The 16,171-nt window shown below is 34.5% G+C and overlaps 1 protein-coding gene across 1 annotated transcript in view; it reads right to left on the bottom strand.

The window, feature by feature from the left end:
- BCAS3 (BCAS3 microtubule associated cell migration factor) overlaps nt 1-16,171 on the bottom strand; it is an 881,625-nt gene that overhangs the window by 349,332 nt on the left and 516,122 nt on the right. The window lies entirely within an intron of this gene.

Below are 16,171 nucleotides of genomic sequence, written 5' to 3'. Positions count from 1 at the left end.
GCACATTCAATGGACAGGAGATATTTATTTCTCAGCTTACAGTCTGCACATATAGCTAGAGTCCACTGAGGTTCTGGGACACAATTTAAAACGTTGTGGCACTAACAATTTGACACACAAGTCACTAAGACAAATGGATTTCCCGGTTCAGACTCAAACAAACTCTAATAACTGCCTTCTTTGGTCTCCCCCTGACTCATGCTATATAAACAGACTAGTTTTGACTGGAGGTCTATAAACTGGGATCCAGAAAGAGAAAGATGCTAGTCTTGGACTCCTATCAGTCACTTTTGGGTACCTCTCATGCTCAAGAGAGCTAGTTGGAGAGCCTCATTATTTTCTCCAGAGATGTTCAGGAAAAGTTGAAAGCAGAAGACACAGAGAAAATTTCGCTCTTACAATATAGAAATCATAGATATGTTTTTGGCTGACATAGGGACATGAACAAGGAAATAATGTGTAGTTAGAACAAAGCTTTTTAAATTGAGAAACATCCTCTGCCTCCTCCTCCTTTCCTGAAAAAAGCAATGATGATTGTCCCCCCAACCCCCCAGCCAAATGTATTAGGATAAAATTTGATGTTCTACTGTCAGGCCTTTGATCTTCTTTCAGCAATTAAAAAAAATAAGATTCCTCTGGAAGGAAAAAGGGAGAGAAAGAGAGAGGCCTAAGAAAAATAGAGAAGGTTGAGCTTAGTCTGGAAGCAAGTTCAGTGACTTAGAATAGGGTCAAGAAAGACTATCAACAGATGCTGTTCAGATGACAAAAAAGAGGTCATGTTGCTGACTCTGCATAAATTGCAGGGAACAGATAGTTTTCATTATGGGCAACGCAAGCCTATTTCTCATGTTCCTGAACTCTGGCATACTTTAACCCACCCCCAAACAATGTTATTTAAAAATATTTATTTTTATATATTTCATTAAATATTTCCCAATCACATGTAAAAAATTTTTAACAATTACTTTAAAATTTTTCAATTATACATTTTCTCCCTTCCTTGTGATCTACTTCCTCTTTGAGAAGGCAAGTAATTTGATATTGATGACACATGTGAAGTCATGCAAAACATGTCAATTTTAACTATGTTGCAAAAGAAAACACAAAAAATAAAATAAAAAGAATTTTTAAAAAGTATATTTCAATCTATATTCAGAGTTCATCAGTTTTCTCTCTGAAATATTTTGATCATGAATCATTTGGAATGGGTCACTTTCTTGATCATAGTAGCTAATTTCTTTACAACTGATCACCCTAACTATATTGCCGATACTATGTACAATGTACTCTGGTTCTGTTCACTTCACTTTGTATCAGTTCATATAAAAAAGTCTTTGCAAGTTTTTCTGAACTCATCCTTCTCATCATTTCTTATAGGATGATAATATTTCATCACAATCATATACTACAAATTCTTCTGTCATTCCTCAATTGATGGGCATCTCTTCAAGTTCCAATTCTTTACCACCACAAAAAATACTGATATAATTTTTTTTGACACAACAGGTCCTTTCCCTTTTCTTTGATCGCATTTGGATATAGATCTGGAAATGGTATAGCTGGGTCAAATGGTATGCAGTTTTATAGCCCTTTGGATACAATTCCAATTTGTTTTATAGCATGATTGCACTAGTTTACAACTCCACCAACAGTGCATTAGTGCCCCAAATTTTCTACATCCTCTCTAGCATCTGTCATTTTCCTGTTTTGCCATGTTACTCAATGTGATACATATGAGGTGGTACCTCAAAGTTGTTTTAATTTGTATTTCTCTAATCAGTAGTGATTTAGAGCATTATTTTATGGTGACTATTGATAGCTTTGATTCCCCCCCCCCAAAAGGTCCTGGTGATGTTCTTTAACCATTTATCAACTTGGAAATGAGTTTTATTTTAATAAATTTGGCTTAATTTCACATATATTTGAAAAATGAGGCCTTTCACCTACAAATTCCTTATAAAATTTTCCCTCCAGTTTTCTGTTTTCCCTCTAATTTTGGCTGAATTAGCTTTATTTATGAAAGAGCTTCTCAATTCCATATAATCAAAATTATTGATTTTACATCCTGTGATGTTCTCTATTTCTTGTTTGGTCTTAAACTCTTACCCAAAGATCTAGAAGGCACATTTTCCCCTACTCTCCTAATTTATGTATAGGTCATTTTTTATGTCTAAATCATTTATCCATCTTTATCTTATCTTGGTATACATTATAAGATGATAATTCATGTCTAGTTTCTACCAAACTACTTTCACGTTTTTCTGCTGATTTTTGTCAAATGTTGAGTTCTTACCCCAAAAGCTTGGATCTTTGGATTTATGAAATATTAGATTACTATAGTCACCTACTACAGTGTAATGTGTACCTAAAATTTGGATCTTTGGGTTTATCAAAGACTAGATAACTACAGTCACCTACTACAGTGTAATTTGTACCTAAAACTTGGATCTTTGGGTTTATCAAACACTAGATAACTATGGTCATTTACTACTATATAATGTGTACCTAATTCAATTGACCCACCACTCTGTACTTGTGCTCAATTTTGCTAGATAGGTATTATTATTATTTTTTAAACCTTACATTCCATCTTAGAATCAATTCTATGCATTGATTATAAGGCAGAAGAGAGGTAAAGGCTAGGCAATGGGGTTTAAGTGATTTTCCCAGGGTTACACAGCTAGTAAGTGTCTGAGGCCAGATTTGAACCTAGGACCTCCCATCTTTAGGCCTGCCTCTCAATCCACTGAGCAACCTAGCTGCTCCTAGGTAGGTATTCTTGATTATAATCCTAGCCATTTTGCCTTCTGGAATACGAAATTCTAAGCCTTCCACTCCTTTAATGGGGTAGTTGCTAAATTTTATATGATACTGACTATTGTTCCATGATATCTAAATGGCTTATTTCTGGCTGCTTGAAGTATTTTCTCTTTTATTTGGGAGCTCTGTAATTGGGATATAATATTCCTGGGAGTTTTAATTTTGGTATCTCTTTTAGAAGATGGTAGCTGGATTCTTTCCATTTCTATTTGTTTACCTAGTTTGAAGATACTGGGGCAATTGTCCTTCACAATTTTTTGAAATATAATGTGTGGGTTCTTTCATTGGTCATGGCTTTCAGGTGATCCAATAACTCTTAAATTATCTCTCTTCAATCTATTTTCCAAATCAGTTACTTTTCCAATGAGATAATTCACATTTTCCTATTTTTTCATTCTTTAGATTTTGTTATATTGTTTCTTGCAGTCTTATGGAGCCATCAGCTTCTACTTGCCTAATTTTTAAGTAAGTACATTCTTTTAGATTTTGTACCTTTTTCCTTATTTGGCCAATTTTGCTTTTTTAAGTAGTGATTTTTACCAATGAATTTTTGCACCTCTTTTTTGAAGTAGTCAATTCTCTTTTTTAAGATGTTATTTTCTTCAATATTTTTTGGGCCTACAAGCTGTTAATTGTCTTTTCTTAATTTTCTTTCTTTGCTTTCATTTCATTACCTAATTTTCCTCTGTCACTCTTATTTAATTTTGAAAATAATTTGAATTCTTCCAGGAATTGTTGATAGGCACATGTCCAATTCACATTTTAATTTAAGGTTTTGTTAGTAGCCATGTTGATTTCATTGCCTTCTTCTGAATTTGGGTCTTGAGCTTTCCTATCACATAGTAGGCTTTTGTAATCAATTTTTACCCCCACGCTAGTGATTGATTAGGAACTTTATACTGATGTTCAGTTCTATTCCTGGTCCATGTGTGTAGAAACTGGGAAGGAATTGTCTAAGTTTCACACTTTTTTGCATTGCTGTTTTCAGAGTTAGTTTTGGGGGCTTGGAAGTTTTAATTGCTTCTAAGATGGTGTGATATAAGAAGAGTTGTGTTCTTTTCTCTACTAGTCTGCACTCCAGTTCTTACCCAGAAAGAGCCCCTGATTTTTTGGGATTACAACTGATAATGATCCTCAGAGACCTGTTCCTTGGGACCAGAATCAAGGTCCTTAGGGATTCTGATCTCTTGTGGCCTGAAGTTACATCGTCCCTCAGGGCTTCAACATCTTCTTGCTTTTCATTCCCCCTGGGCTATGACTTAGAATTGGGCATAGGCAATGAAACTGCCAAGCTGTTTGGCCCTATAGTCCAGTGCTAGCACAGGGGTAATCTGTAATCATTTTTATGATCAGTTGCCACCTCCTTTTACCATCTCTGGCTTGAGAGCACCCATAGTGGCTGCTGTTTCTAATCCTATTACTGGTGTTTCATCCATGTAGCTTCTTCTTCTTCTTCTCCTTTAAAAAAAAAAAATTTAAACCCTTACCTTCCCATCTTGGAATCAATACTGTGTATTAGTTCCAAGGCAGAAGAGTGGTAAGGGCTAGGCAATGGGTGTTAAGTGACTTGCCCAGGGTCACACAGCTGGGAAGTGTTTGAGGTCAGATTTGAACCTAGGACCTCCAATCTCTAGGCCTGGCTTTCAATCCATTGAGCTACCCAGCTGCCCCCCATGTAGCTTCTTAGTCAGACTTCTCCACCATGCCATAGATCTTGCTTTCCCCCATGTTATTTTCAGGTGGAAGACTGTTTCAGTTTGACCTTTTATTGACTTTGCCACTCCAGAATTCAATTTGAGGAATTATTTTAAAAGAAAAGAATATTGGGAGAACTCAGCTCACAGCTTTCTTTACTCCCCTCTACTACATACTAATAAGAAAACCAAAGTTAATAATTAAGCTAAAAATGCTAAATTATTCCAACTTAGGGCCAAGGCAACACTGCTTACTCTTTTTTCCCTTGCTGTAGTATTATTCACACTTCATCTCAATCTTTGTTTTAATCTCCCCTCAGCATCCATCTAAGAAGTCACAAACACTTAAAGAATCCTTCTAGCTTGGCAGAGGCATAACTTTTTCTTCAATAGCAAGATGAATGGTTGACGTTTTTTATTATTGAGTAATATATTGATTTACTGAATGAGCTGTAACTAGTCAGTATTTCTAGAACTCTGTACTTCATGAATTGATCTAAATTAATGTCCCTTTGTGAATGGTAAGGTTTTGTCTCATATACCTTGATTCCTTCCTTACAAATGTAGAGATCAAGAAAATGTCAGGAAAAGCGACTTTTATAAGGTCACCTTGATCTAAAGTAGATCTATGAATATAATTCTTTGGCTTTAATTATCCAAGATACTAAGTTGAGAAAATTATACACTTCCCCATAGTAGGCAGAATGATGAATATCCTCCTTAAATATCCTTAATCTTAAGTTGCAAAAATTATTTTGCTGATTTTTATTGTCTCTTTTGAATCAAGCTATCCAAGGTGGGCTTTACTATGTCAACAAAGTGCAAGTGCTCTTTGCTATAAAAGCATGATAAAAAAAAAAGTGGTGCAACAATAGTTCTAGAAATATCCAAAGAAGGGGGATGAACACCAATGAGGAATATTGAAGAAGAGATTCCTGAATGACATATTAGGTTCATTTCAACTTTTAAGATTATACCCTATTATTTTAAGATGCTCCCTATGATCACTTAAGAGGCCCTTTTAACAGTGAAATGTGGCATCTTTGTGCTTGTGGCAACCATGAAATATACAAAAGATGTCTGATCACATTTGGAATGGCACTGGGAGAGAAATTTAAGCTCAACCATAGATAATAAATCTCCAATGTCAAATATACTGAAGGAAAAAGCACATTTTTTTAATGAGTAGTGAAAATATTTCTCTTACTTGGACTTTATTCAAAAGATAATTAAAGGGGACAGCTGGGTAGCTCAGTGGATTGAGAGCCAGGCCTAAAGATGGGAGGTCCTAGGTTCAGACAGTTCCCAGCTGTGTGACCCTGGGCAAGTCACTTGACCCCCATTACCTACCTTACCACTCTTATTGACTCCAAGAAGGAAGGTAAGGGCTTTTAAAAGAAGACAATTAAATCATTAGAAAAGTTTCCTGTCATTATGAACTATGGGAATTCCATATGAACTAGAAAGACTTCTGAGAATTGATGCATAGTGAAAGGAGCAGAACCAGGAGAGCATTGTACACAGAGACTGATACATTATGGCACAATCAAATGTAAAAGACTTTTCTACTAGTAGCAATGCAATGACCCAGGACAATCCAGAAGAACTTATGAGAAAGAATGCTATCAATATCCAGAGAAAGAACTGGGGGAGCAGAAAAGAAGAAGAAAAACATATGATCGAACACATGGTTTGATAGGGGTATGATTAGGGTTTTGATGTTAAAAGATCACTCTACTGCAAATATGAATAACATGGAAATAGGTTTTGAACATTGACAAATGTATAAGCCAGTGCAACTGCTTGTCAGCTTTGGGAGGGGGAAGGAAATAATGGGGGATAGGAAACATGAATCATGTAACTGTGGAAAATATATTTGAATTTTTTTTTAAAAATTAAAAAAAATTTCCTGCTTTCTAAATATTCATATGTGTCATGTAAAAAATAACTCATGTTCTAAATTTAGAATGCATGAAGTTCAGAATCCCATAGAACAACATTCCATTTTCATCAATTCTTAACTTTAGGCTCTCCAGCTTGAAAGACAACTTTAAAGGAAGGCAACGAAGCCAGGTTCTGAACTTGGGCATAGGCCAACTTTGGGATCCCAGGCCCTGGACTACATCAACAAAAGAGCACCTCAGACCCACCTCTTGAAGTCCCAGACTCTGGCAATGAGGTCAGAAGGACCATAGTGATGGGCCCTTTCAAGCCCTGTTAAAGTGAATACCTAACTCCAGGGCAAAATAGCTCACAGTGCCCAACTCTGCAAGCCAGCATCAGAGGAGACAGAATTGGCAAACTTTCAGATTTCCTAGTCCACAGGCATAAACAAGGCTGGGAAAATGAGCAAAAAGCAAAAGATTATTTTGACTCTAGAACATTTCTATGGAAACAAAGAGCAATGCACAGAATCAACAGGGGAGAGTAAGATGCAAACAACCACATGCAAAACTTCAAAGAAAAATGGAAATTGGTCTTATGTGCTAGAAGAACTCAAAAATCAAATAAGATAGGTTGAAGAAAAACAAAACTAATGGAAAAAGAAAATAACAGCTTAAAAAGCAAAATTAATCAACTGGGAAAAGAGACGCAAAAATCCAGTGAAGAAAAGAGTTCCATGAAAAGTAGAGTGGACAAATGGATAAGGAGGATCAAAAGATCATGGAAGAAATTCAGTCTTTAAAAATTAGAATTGGACAAATAGAAGGTAATGACTTCATGAGACATCAAGAAACAAGAAAAACAAATCAGAAGAAGGAAAAAATAGAAGAAAATGTGAAATATCTCATTGAAAAACAACTGCCTTGAGAAAAAATCCAGGAGAGACAACTTAAGAATTAATGGACTACCTGAAAGTCATGACTAAAAAAAAAAAATCCTAGATATATTATAAGAAATTATCCATGCAAATATGAATAATATGTAAATAGGTTTTGAACAATGATACATGTATAACCCAGTAGAATTGTTTGTCTGCTCTGGGAGGGAAAAGGAAAGAAGAATGGGGAAAATCATGAATCATGTAACCATGGCAAAATCTTCTAAATAAATAATTTGTTTAGGAGAGAGAAAGAAATTATCCAAGAAAATTGCCCTGATATTCTTGAAAAAGAGAGCAAAATAGAAATTGAAAGAATCCAAAGATCCTGCAATAAATCCCAAAAAGACAACTCCTAGAAATATTATAGCCAACTTCAAAAGCTCCCAAGCCAAGGAGAAAAATAGTATAGACAGCCACAAAGAAATAATCAAAATATCATGGAGCCCTAGTCAGGATTACACAGAATCTGGCAGCTTCCACACTGAAGGACCAGAAATCTTGGAATATGATATTCTGAAAGGCAAGAAAACGGGACTTATCACCTACCCATAAAAATTGAGTATATTCTTTCAGTGGAAAGTATGGTCATTTAATAACATAGATTTCCAAACATTCCTGAAGAAAAAGTAAAATTTAAACACAACTTGTGATGTCCAAATACAACATTCAAGAGAAGCATTGAAAGATAAATAAGAAAGAGAAAAGATGTTAGGGCTTGAATAAGGTCAAAGTTTTTGTATTCCTAGGTGGAAAGATAGATATCTATAACTCATCATTAGAGACAGAGGGTGTGGTAGTAAGCTGTTTTGGGATGAAAAGGAGGATTATACTAAGAGAAATAGAAAGAGGTACATAAAATGAGGTAAATTATGTCACATAAAGAGGTGTGCAGTGGGGAATATAGTGGTGGAGAGGATGAGGGTAGTGATGGATAATACTTTAAAATAAAGTCTAAGATAATTCTTAGGATGACATTAGGAGGACAAGGCAAAATAATTCATTTTTGGTGAAGGTGTAAATAGACCAACCAAATATTATGGAAAGTAATTTGGAAATATCTCTATAAAGTCATGTGTAATTTCTAGGCCTATACACTCAAAGAGATGAAAGACAGGAATTAAATGCATAGAAATATTCATATCAGCACTTTTAGAATATTAGGGGTCTCTAAATTGTGGAATAAATGAAGAAGTTATGGTATAAGAATATAATGGAATATTCTTTTTCTACAAAGAATGAAGTGATGAAATCTGAGAAAATTGAAAAGACTTCTAAGGAAAAAAGCAATGATTAGAATAAGGCAAAAGAAAGCAACTTCAAAATAAAATACATTCTCAACATGGATAATGTCTAAATTTAACTTGTCTGACTATGCTAATTTGTTAAAAGGATGGCTTGTTTGTAATAGGGAGAGGAAGAACTATGAAAAGGGTAAGAAAATAGATGGTATTTACAATACAGAAGAAAAGATGGAAAATGGTTTCATTGAAACATAAAAAAACTTGAAGCCACATATGTAATCCTTTTACTTATAAATGAAAATGAAAACTTTCACATTTATCAATGTCTGTTCAAAGGTCAAAATTTAAAAAGAAATTAATTTCCATTTGTTCAAAAATCAATTTCGTTTGAGTCAATATCAACAAATAAAAGAGGTTCCAAAATTTCTCCTCCTAGCAGGTGCCAAAACATAATTTCCATTCCTGATGTCTGCACTATAATCATGCCAAAATCTGAATGATACCTAGAGATACAAACATTTATCTGACATAGCTGTATTCATTTCCACTTCCATCTTACACCACTATCACTAGTTTATTTTATCTGCAGGTTATATCTTTCATTTTACAGGTATTTTCCCCAAAAACTCAAGAACATTGCTTTGGTATACCAGTCAGTTACAAGGTCTATTGCTATGGGGAAATGATTGTAGAATTACTCAGAAGATCTGGAAGTGTCCAAGTAAAGGCCATTTTTTTAAGTATGTTAAAGAGAAGTGTAAGGTAGTAAGTTGTATAAGAATGTATTTTAAGGTCCAATCCAATTTTGGGATTCAATGCTCTTTGGAAGACATTTCTACTATGAAGCTATAAACCAATATTGGTGTCCTCAAATAGATGCCAATTAGATTTTTCCAGACTCATCACTGGTTATACAAAATCAGGGGCTTTGGATACCCTGGAAATGTTGACTTCCCAGCTTTGGGAGGTGATATGCTTAGTTATTAATGTGGAAAAATAGAAAGGAAAGAAGACTCTGAGAACCACACCATTTTTTAACTGCTTAGAGCCCAGTCTTTTAAAAGAAACATTTTCAGTTCTTTGTCATTGGTATCTGATTAACTAAAAGATCAATAAAGAGATAAGGCAAAATAAATGGATGTTTGGTAATTCAAAATATAAAACAAACGGGGGCAGCTGGGTAGCTCAGTGGATTGAGAGTCTGGCCTAGAGACGGGAGGTCCTAGGTTCAAATCTGGCCTCAGACACTTCCCAGCTGTTTGACCCTGGGCACTTGACCCCCATTGCCCACCCTTACCACTCTTCTACCTAGGAGCCAAATACACAGAAGTTAAGGGTTTAAAAAAAAAAAAATATATATATATATATATGTACATATATATATATGACAAAGCATTTTATAGGTGCTAAAAACACATTTCGAATGATGTGCTATTAAGTATAAACCATGAGAATAAATTTTCAAATGGTTTTGCATTTGGGATATACAGAAGTAATGGGATTTAGTCAAGGTAGGGGTATAAATTGCTTCTTCTATAAATATTCCCCATGACCAGAGAGAGTAAATAGTGAGAGGTGAGAATATTTACAAAGTCTCTCAAGCCCAAACTCTGGTGACCTATATCTGGGATTTTTAAAATGGATTCCTATGAGGTATTTGAAGCACAACGAGGATGAAGGAATTATACAATTATCAAAATTACAAATCTTTTCAGTTCCCTTAAAAAAAAAGATCAAATAGTTGTTACAGGATAGTTAGAACTCATGTAGAATGTTGTCTCCAAATCTAAGCTCTAGAATTTATGATAGCCTAATAGGAGACTATCCAGAGTACAGTAACGAGGTATCAAGGAGATTCAAAACTGTGCCATATGAAGATTAGTTGGAGAAACTAGATATCTTTAGCCTAGATAAGACTTAGGAAAAACACATGATTATAGTCTTTGAATATCTGAAACATTTTCAGGTGGCAGAGATATTAGATCTATTTATTTGTTCTATTACTGAAAAATAATGTGCAGTTCTATTTTTTCAGCATTCACAGCTGGTTTCATCTATGATTTAGATAACTAACCATACCCATTAAACCTATGTGTGAAAGTAGCAGGGAAAAAGAGATAATTTGTATGTAAGGAAAAATGAGATTTTTATATTCTCTATCATTGTAAATCCTTAAGAGGTGGTTGAAGGTCCATCCTATGGGGAAGTTATAGACCATTGTTCACAAAAAGATTAGTTGACCTCTATGGTCTTATCTGAGATTCTGTGATTCTCTGAACCTAGTTTGATCTTTAAAGTTCAACAATATTCAAGGAATAGCTGTCTTTTGTTTAAATAATGCACACACATCCCACCAAAAACAGAGAGGTAATGATAATTCACAAAGGTACAATTCTGTGAATTTTCTCTTAAGATAAAGTGTAGGGTGGGAGATGTTGATCTAGATCCAATCTCTCCCATACTGTTTTCCAATTTTCTCAGGTACATCAAAACAGAGAAAGAAAATTATAGACCAATCTCCTTAATGAACATAGATGCAAAAATCTTAAAATACTAGCAAAAAGACTCAAGCAAGTGATCATGAGGGTTTATCCATCATGATCAGGTGGGATTTATACCAGGAATGTAAGGATGGTTCAACATTAGGAAAACCATCCACATAATCATATCAACAAGCTAATCAACAAAAATCACATGATTATCTCAACAGATGCTGAAAAAGCCTTTGGCAAAATATAGCACCCATTCCTACTGAAAACACTAGAAAGTATAGGAATAGAAGGACCTTTCCTAAAAATAATAAACAGTATGTACTTAAAACCATCAACAAGCATCATATGCAATGGGGATAAATTAGAAGCCTTCCCAATAAGATCAGGTGTGAAACAAGGATCGCCATTGTCACCTCTATTATTTAACATTGTACTAGAAAACACTAGCACTAGCAATTAGAGTAGAAAAAGAAATTGAAGGTATTAAAATAGGCAAGGAAGAGACTAAGCTATCACTCTTTGCAGATGATATGATGGTCTACTTTAAAAATCCTAGAGTATCAACCAAAAAGCTAGTAGAAATAATCAACAACTTTAGCAAAGTTGCAGGATACAAAATAAATGCACATAAAGCATCAGCATTTCTATATATTCCCAACACATTGCAGCAGCAAGAGGTAGAAAGAGAAACACCATTTAAAATCACCCTAGACAATATAAAAACCTTAGGAATATATCTACCAAAGCAAACACAGGAATTATAGGAACACAACTACAAAACACTTTCCAAACAATTAAAACTAGATCTAAACAACTGGAAAAACATTGATTGCTCATAGGTAGGACGAGCTAACATAATAAAAATGACCATTCTACCTAAATTAATCTACTTATTTAGTTCCATACCTATCAAACTAGCAAGAAACTTCTTTACAAAATTAGAAAAAAACTATAACAAAGTTCATTTGGAAGAACAAATGATAAATAATATCAAGGGAAATAATAAAAAAAAACATGAAGGAAGGTAGCCTAGTGGCACCAGATATTAAACTATACTATAAAGCAGTGGTCATCAAAACAATATGATACTGGCTAAGAGACAGAAGGGAGTATCAGTGGAATAGACTTGGTGTAAGTGACGTCAGCAAGATAGTCTATGATAAACCTAAAGAACCCAACTTTTGAGACAAAAATCCACTATTTGACAAAAATTGCTTGGAAAATTGGAAAACAATATGGGAGAGATTAGGTTTAGACCAACTACACCAAGATAAATTCAGAATGGGTGAATGACTTGAATATAAAGAAACTATGTAATTAAATTAGGTGAACACAGAATAGTATACTTGCCAGATCTCTGGGAAAGGAAAGATTTTTTAAATCAAGCAAGAATTAGAAAAAATTACAAAATGTAAAATAAATAATTTTGATTACATTAAATTAAAAAGGTTTTGTACAATCAAAAACAATGCAACCAAAATCAGAAGGGAAACAACAAACTGGGAAAAAAATCTTTATAACAAAAAACTCTGACATAGGTCTAATTACACAAATATACAAGGAGCTAAATCAATTGTACAAAAAAAATCGAAGCCATTCCCCAATTGATAAATGGGAAAGGGACATGAATAGGCAATTTTCAGATAAAGAAATCAAAACTATCAGTAAGCACATAAGAAAGTGTTCTAAATCTTTAATAATTAGAGGAATGCAAATCAAAACAACTCTGAGGTATCACCTTACACCTAGCAGATTGGCTAAAATGACAGCAAGGGAGAGTAATGAATATTGGAGGGGATGTGGCAAAATTGGGACATTAATGCACTGCTGGTGGAGTTGTGACCTGATCCAACCATTCTGGATGGCAATTTGGAACTATGCCCAAAGAGCTCTAAAAGATTGCCTGCCCAGCTATTGGTATTGTCCAGTTATACCATTTGCTGGGTTTGTACCCCAAAGAGATCATAGGGAAAAAGATACGTACAAAAATATTTATAGCCACGCTCTTTATGGTGGCAAAAAACTGGAAAACGAGGGTATGCCCATCAATTGGGGAATGGCTAAACAAATTGTGGTATCTGTTGGTAATGGAATACTACTGTACTCAAAGGAATTAAGAACTGGAGGAATTCCATGTGAACTGGAATGACCTCCAGAAATTGATGCAGAGTGAAAGGAGTAGAACCAGGAGAACATTGTACACAGAGACTGATACAATGTGGTAAAATTGAATGTAATGGACTTCTGTACTAACAGCAACGCAATGACCCAGGACAATTCTGAGGGATTTATGGAAAAGAATGCTCTCCATATTCAGAGGAAGAACTACAGGAGTGGAAACACAGAAGAAAAACAACTGCTTGAACACATGGGTTGATGCGAACATGACTTGGGAAGTAAATTCTAAACGACCACCCTAGTACAATCATCAATAATATGGAAATAGGTCTTGATTGATGACACATGAAAAAAGCAGTGGAAATGCACGTCAGCTATGGAGGGGGTGGGTGGGAGAAAGTAAGAACATGAATCATGGAACTATGGAAAAAATTTTTCTAAAATTAAAAAAAAATTAATATATACAGAATCATTACTTCAGCCAATATGGGTCTCTGATTTTTTTTCTTTTCATTCTATAAACTCATTTGCTTCTTTGTTCTTAAGAATATAGTAACTCCACTCTGTCTCCTTATAAAAAAAAAGATAAAGAATTTGCCTTCTGCAATGATTATTAGTTTTTTTTTTTTAAGGTTTCCAAAGAATGTTTCTGGAAAAGAATGGACCAGAGCTCATGAGAGTCAGTAAATTTAAGTTTCAGGAATTTTCTTTTTAGTGAAAGCTATCATACTGTATTCTGTCTCTCTTCTCTTTCAATGTCTAAAATTTAACATAACAGAGTTTTCCTAACTGTTTCCAAAAGAAAACTCAAGGCTAAGCTCTTAAGTACAACAATGACTTAAGTAAAAATTATTTTGTGAATTCCTGGAACAAAGCCTTTAGAGGTATTTGATACTAGGTTTTAACATCTATGACTAAAAAATAATTGTATTAAATAGGTTTATACCATCACCAGGTTGGACACACACAGAAAGAGATGTCATCTCAATGGTGAAAAGCTATAAAATGTGCCACAAGAACAATTAAAAAGATGATAAACGTGGTCTCATAAATTGTCTGAAGGTAAGACAAAGTGATATTGCCTGATAAGAGAAGGCGCCACAGCAGCCCAACCTCTAAGCAACAGGCCATCAAACAGTGAGATAAGAATCTTCATAAAGCACAGCAGCCTCCAATGCACACATGGGTCAGACCCAGTGAAGAACTTCCTGGTTAAGGAGTGGTGATAAAAATTTATTACCTCCTTTTAAAGGAAAAACCTAAAAAAGGTATTTTCCAATAAACTTGTTTTCATAAAAAATCTAAACCATCCTATCTTACTAGCATCAGGAGAAAATCAAGCCAGTTATAGTTATGGTGCTCTCCTTACATCAAATGGATGAAGCTTTGCCTGAAAATAGAACAATAAAACACAATGATCCACCTCAAAACCAGGTGTAACGTGATTTGCTCCATGGCCACACAGTATCTAAAAGTCTTCCTCTGAGGTAACATAGGGAGTAGCTTTTTGTTCAAAATTCAGGCTCTCATCTCTTGTTATCCCTTTCTAAGTTTGCTTTAATACACATGTCTTACTGTCTTGAAATGAGTAAATCAGTTGTCCCGGGGAAACAGCTGTACCTGCTTAATTTAATTGGAAGAGATTTGTGAAAATAGTGGGAACCTAGCCACTAAAGTGGTCTTTCCCTACTAGTCAGGATTAGCCAATTCAGGTTGAAGCTTATTGAGCTAAAGAAATATCCTATACATGCCTGTGATCAGCCTTTGATGGAACATTAGGAAGGAAGGAACATGTTTATTAAGCACCTACTATGTACCAGTATGGGTTCAACACTTTACAAATGTTATCTTATTTAATCTTCCCAACAACTTTGGTAGGTAGGAATAAAGTAAATCAAAAACTGAACTTTCTCTTAAAGTGTTTACGTATTTCATCAAAGTCTTTGCACACTGCTTGGAATTAATTTATTAGGTGGAAAATAGAATTGTCTTATATTGGTAAATGAGGAAAAAAATTACCTCAACTGGTAATCCTGGTAGTGGCTGCTTTTGTCATGAATATACATGATAATATAGCAGGGACATGTTCTTACTGATTCAGAGTCACTACTTTCCTCCAAAAATACTAATAACCAGGTTCTTTTAAAATGTAAAAAATACCACAAATCAAACTTGCTACTGTGGTCATGGGACAAAATATGTTAGATTTAAATACCTAACTTCCCAGATATATGCTGGTAAATGAGAATCTTAAAAGTAGCAGAAATCTTTCATTACTAGCCTCACACCAAGAAATAACCTAAGAGATTAACCTTTTTAAAAAATCCTATCATACTTTTTCTACAGTGGAAATTCAGAAAAAGACATATATAAGTGATCTTGTTGCCAATTACAAACTAAAGAGACAATTTTGAAGTCCTTCAAAATAAGGATTTATAAAGGAAATGAGAACAAAGCCCTGGTTATGAGTAGGTAAATAAGGCAATTATGAGACCTGATTGTGTAAGTAACCTAAACAAACCTAGGAAAACTGGTAGCCCTCAAATTTCAGAAACTAAGCAGAGAGACAACAGTTAGAAACAGAAGCCTCACATCCCTTACTCATTTAAACATAAGCTTTGAAAATCTAGTTCTGTGTTATCATTTTTATTTATAGTTTAAGCATCAATCCAATTGGTAGATGCTGGGGATTCTAAAATCACTATAGATTAAAATTCCCTCTGACTCGAATGTTTGATTAATGCTATATGTTTAACAATTCTACTTGTAAGACAAAATCCTGCTATAGGCAATCTTGAGATGTTCTACATCTGCATCAGAATATACAGCATTGAAGTCTCTGTTTTTGGTATGAATGCTGCATTTCCTAATTTGGAAAGATGAAAAATCTATTACTGAAATCAATATATAATTCTCCTTTTTTAAGCAGCCATGCCTAAAAAGTTCAACCTAAAAGAAAGTTAAGGAATGTCACCTACGAGG

Source organism: Gracilinanus agilis, chromosome 4, assembly GCF_016433145.1.
Source record: "Gracilinanus agilis isolate LMUSP501 chromosome 4, AgileGrace, whole genome shotgun sequence".
Classification (NCBI taxonomy): Eukaryota; Metazoa; Chordata; class Mammalia; order Didelphimorphia; family Didelphidae; genus Gracilinanus; species Gracilinanus agilis.
The sequence above is the reverse complement of the archived record's forward strand: the minus strand, read 5'-3'. Positions and strand labels throughout refer to the sequence as shown.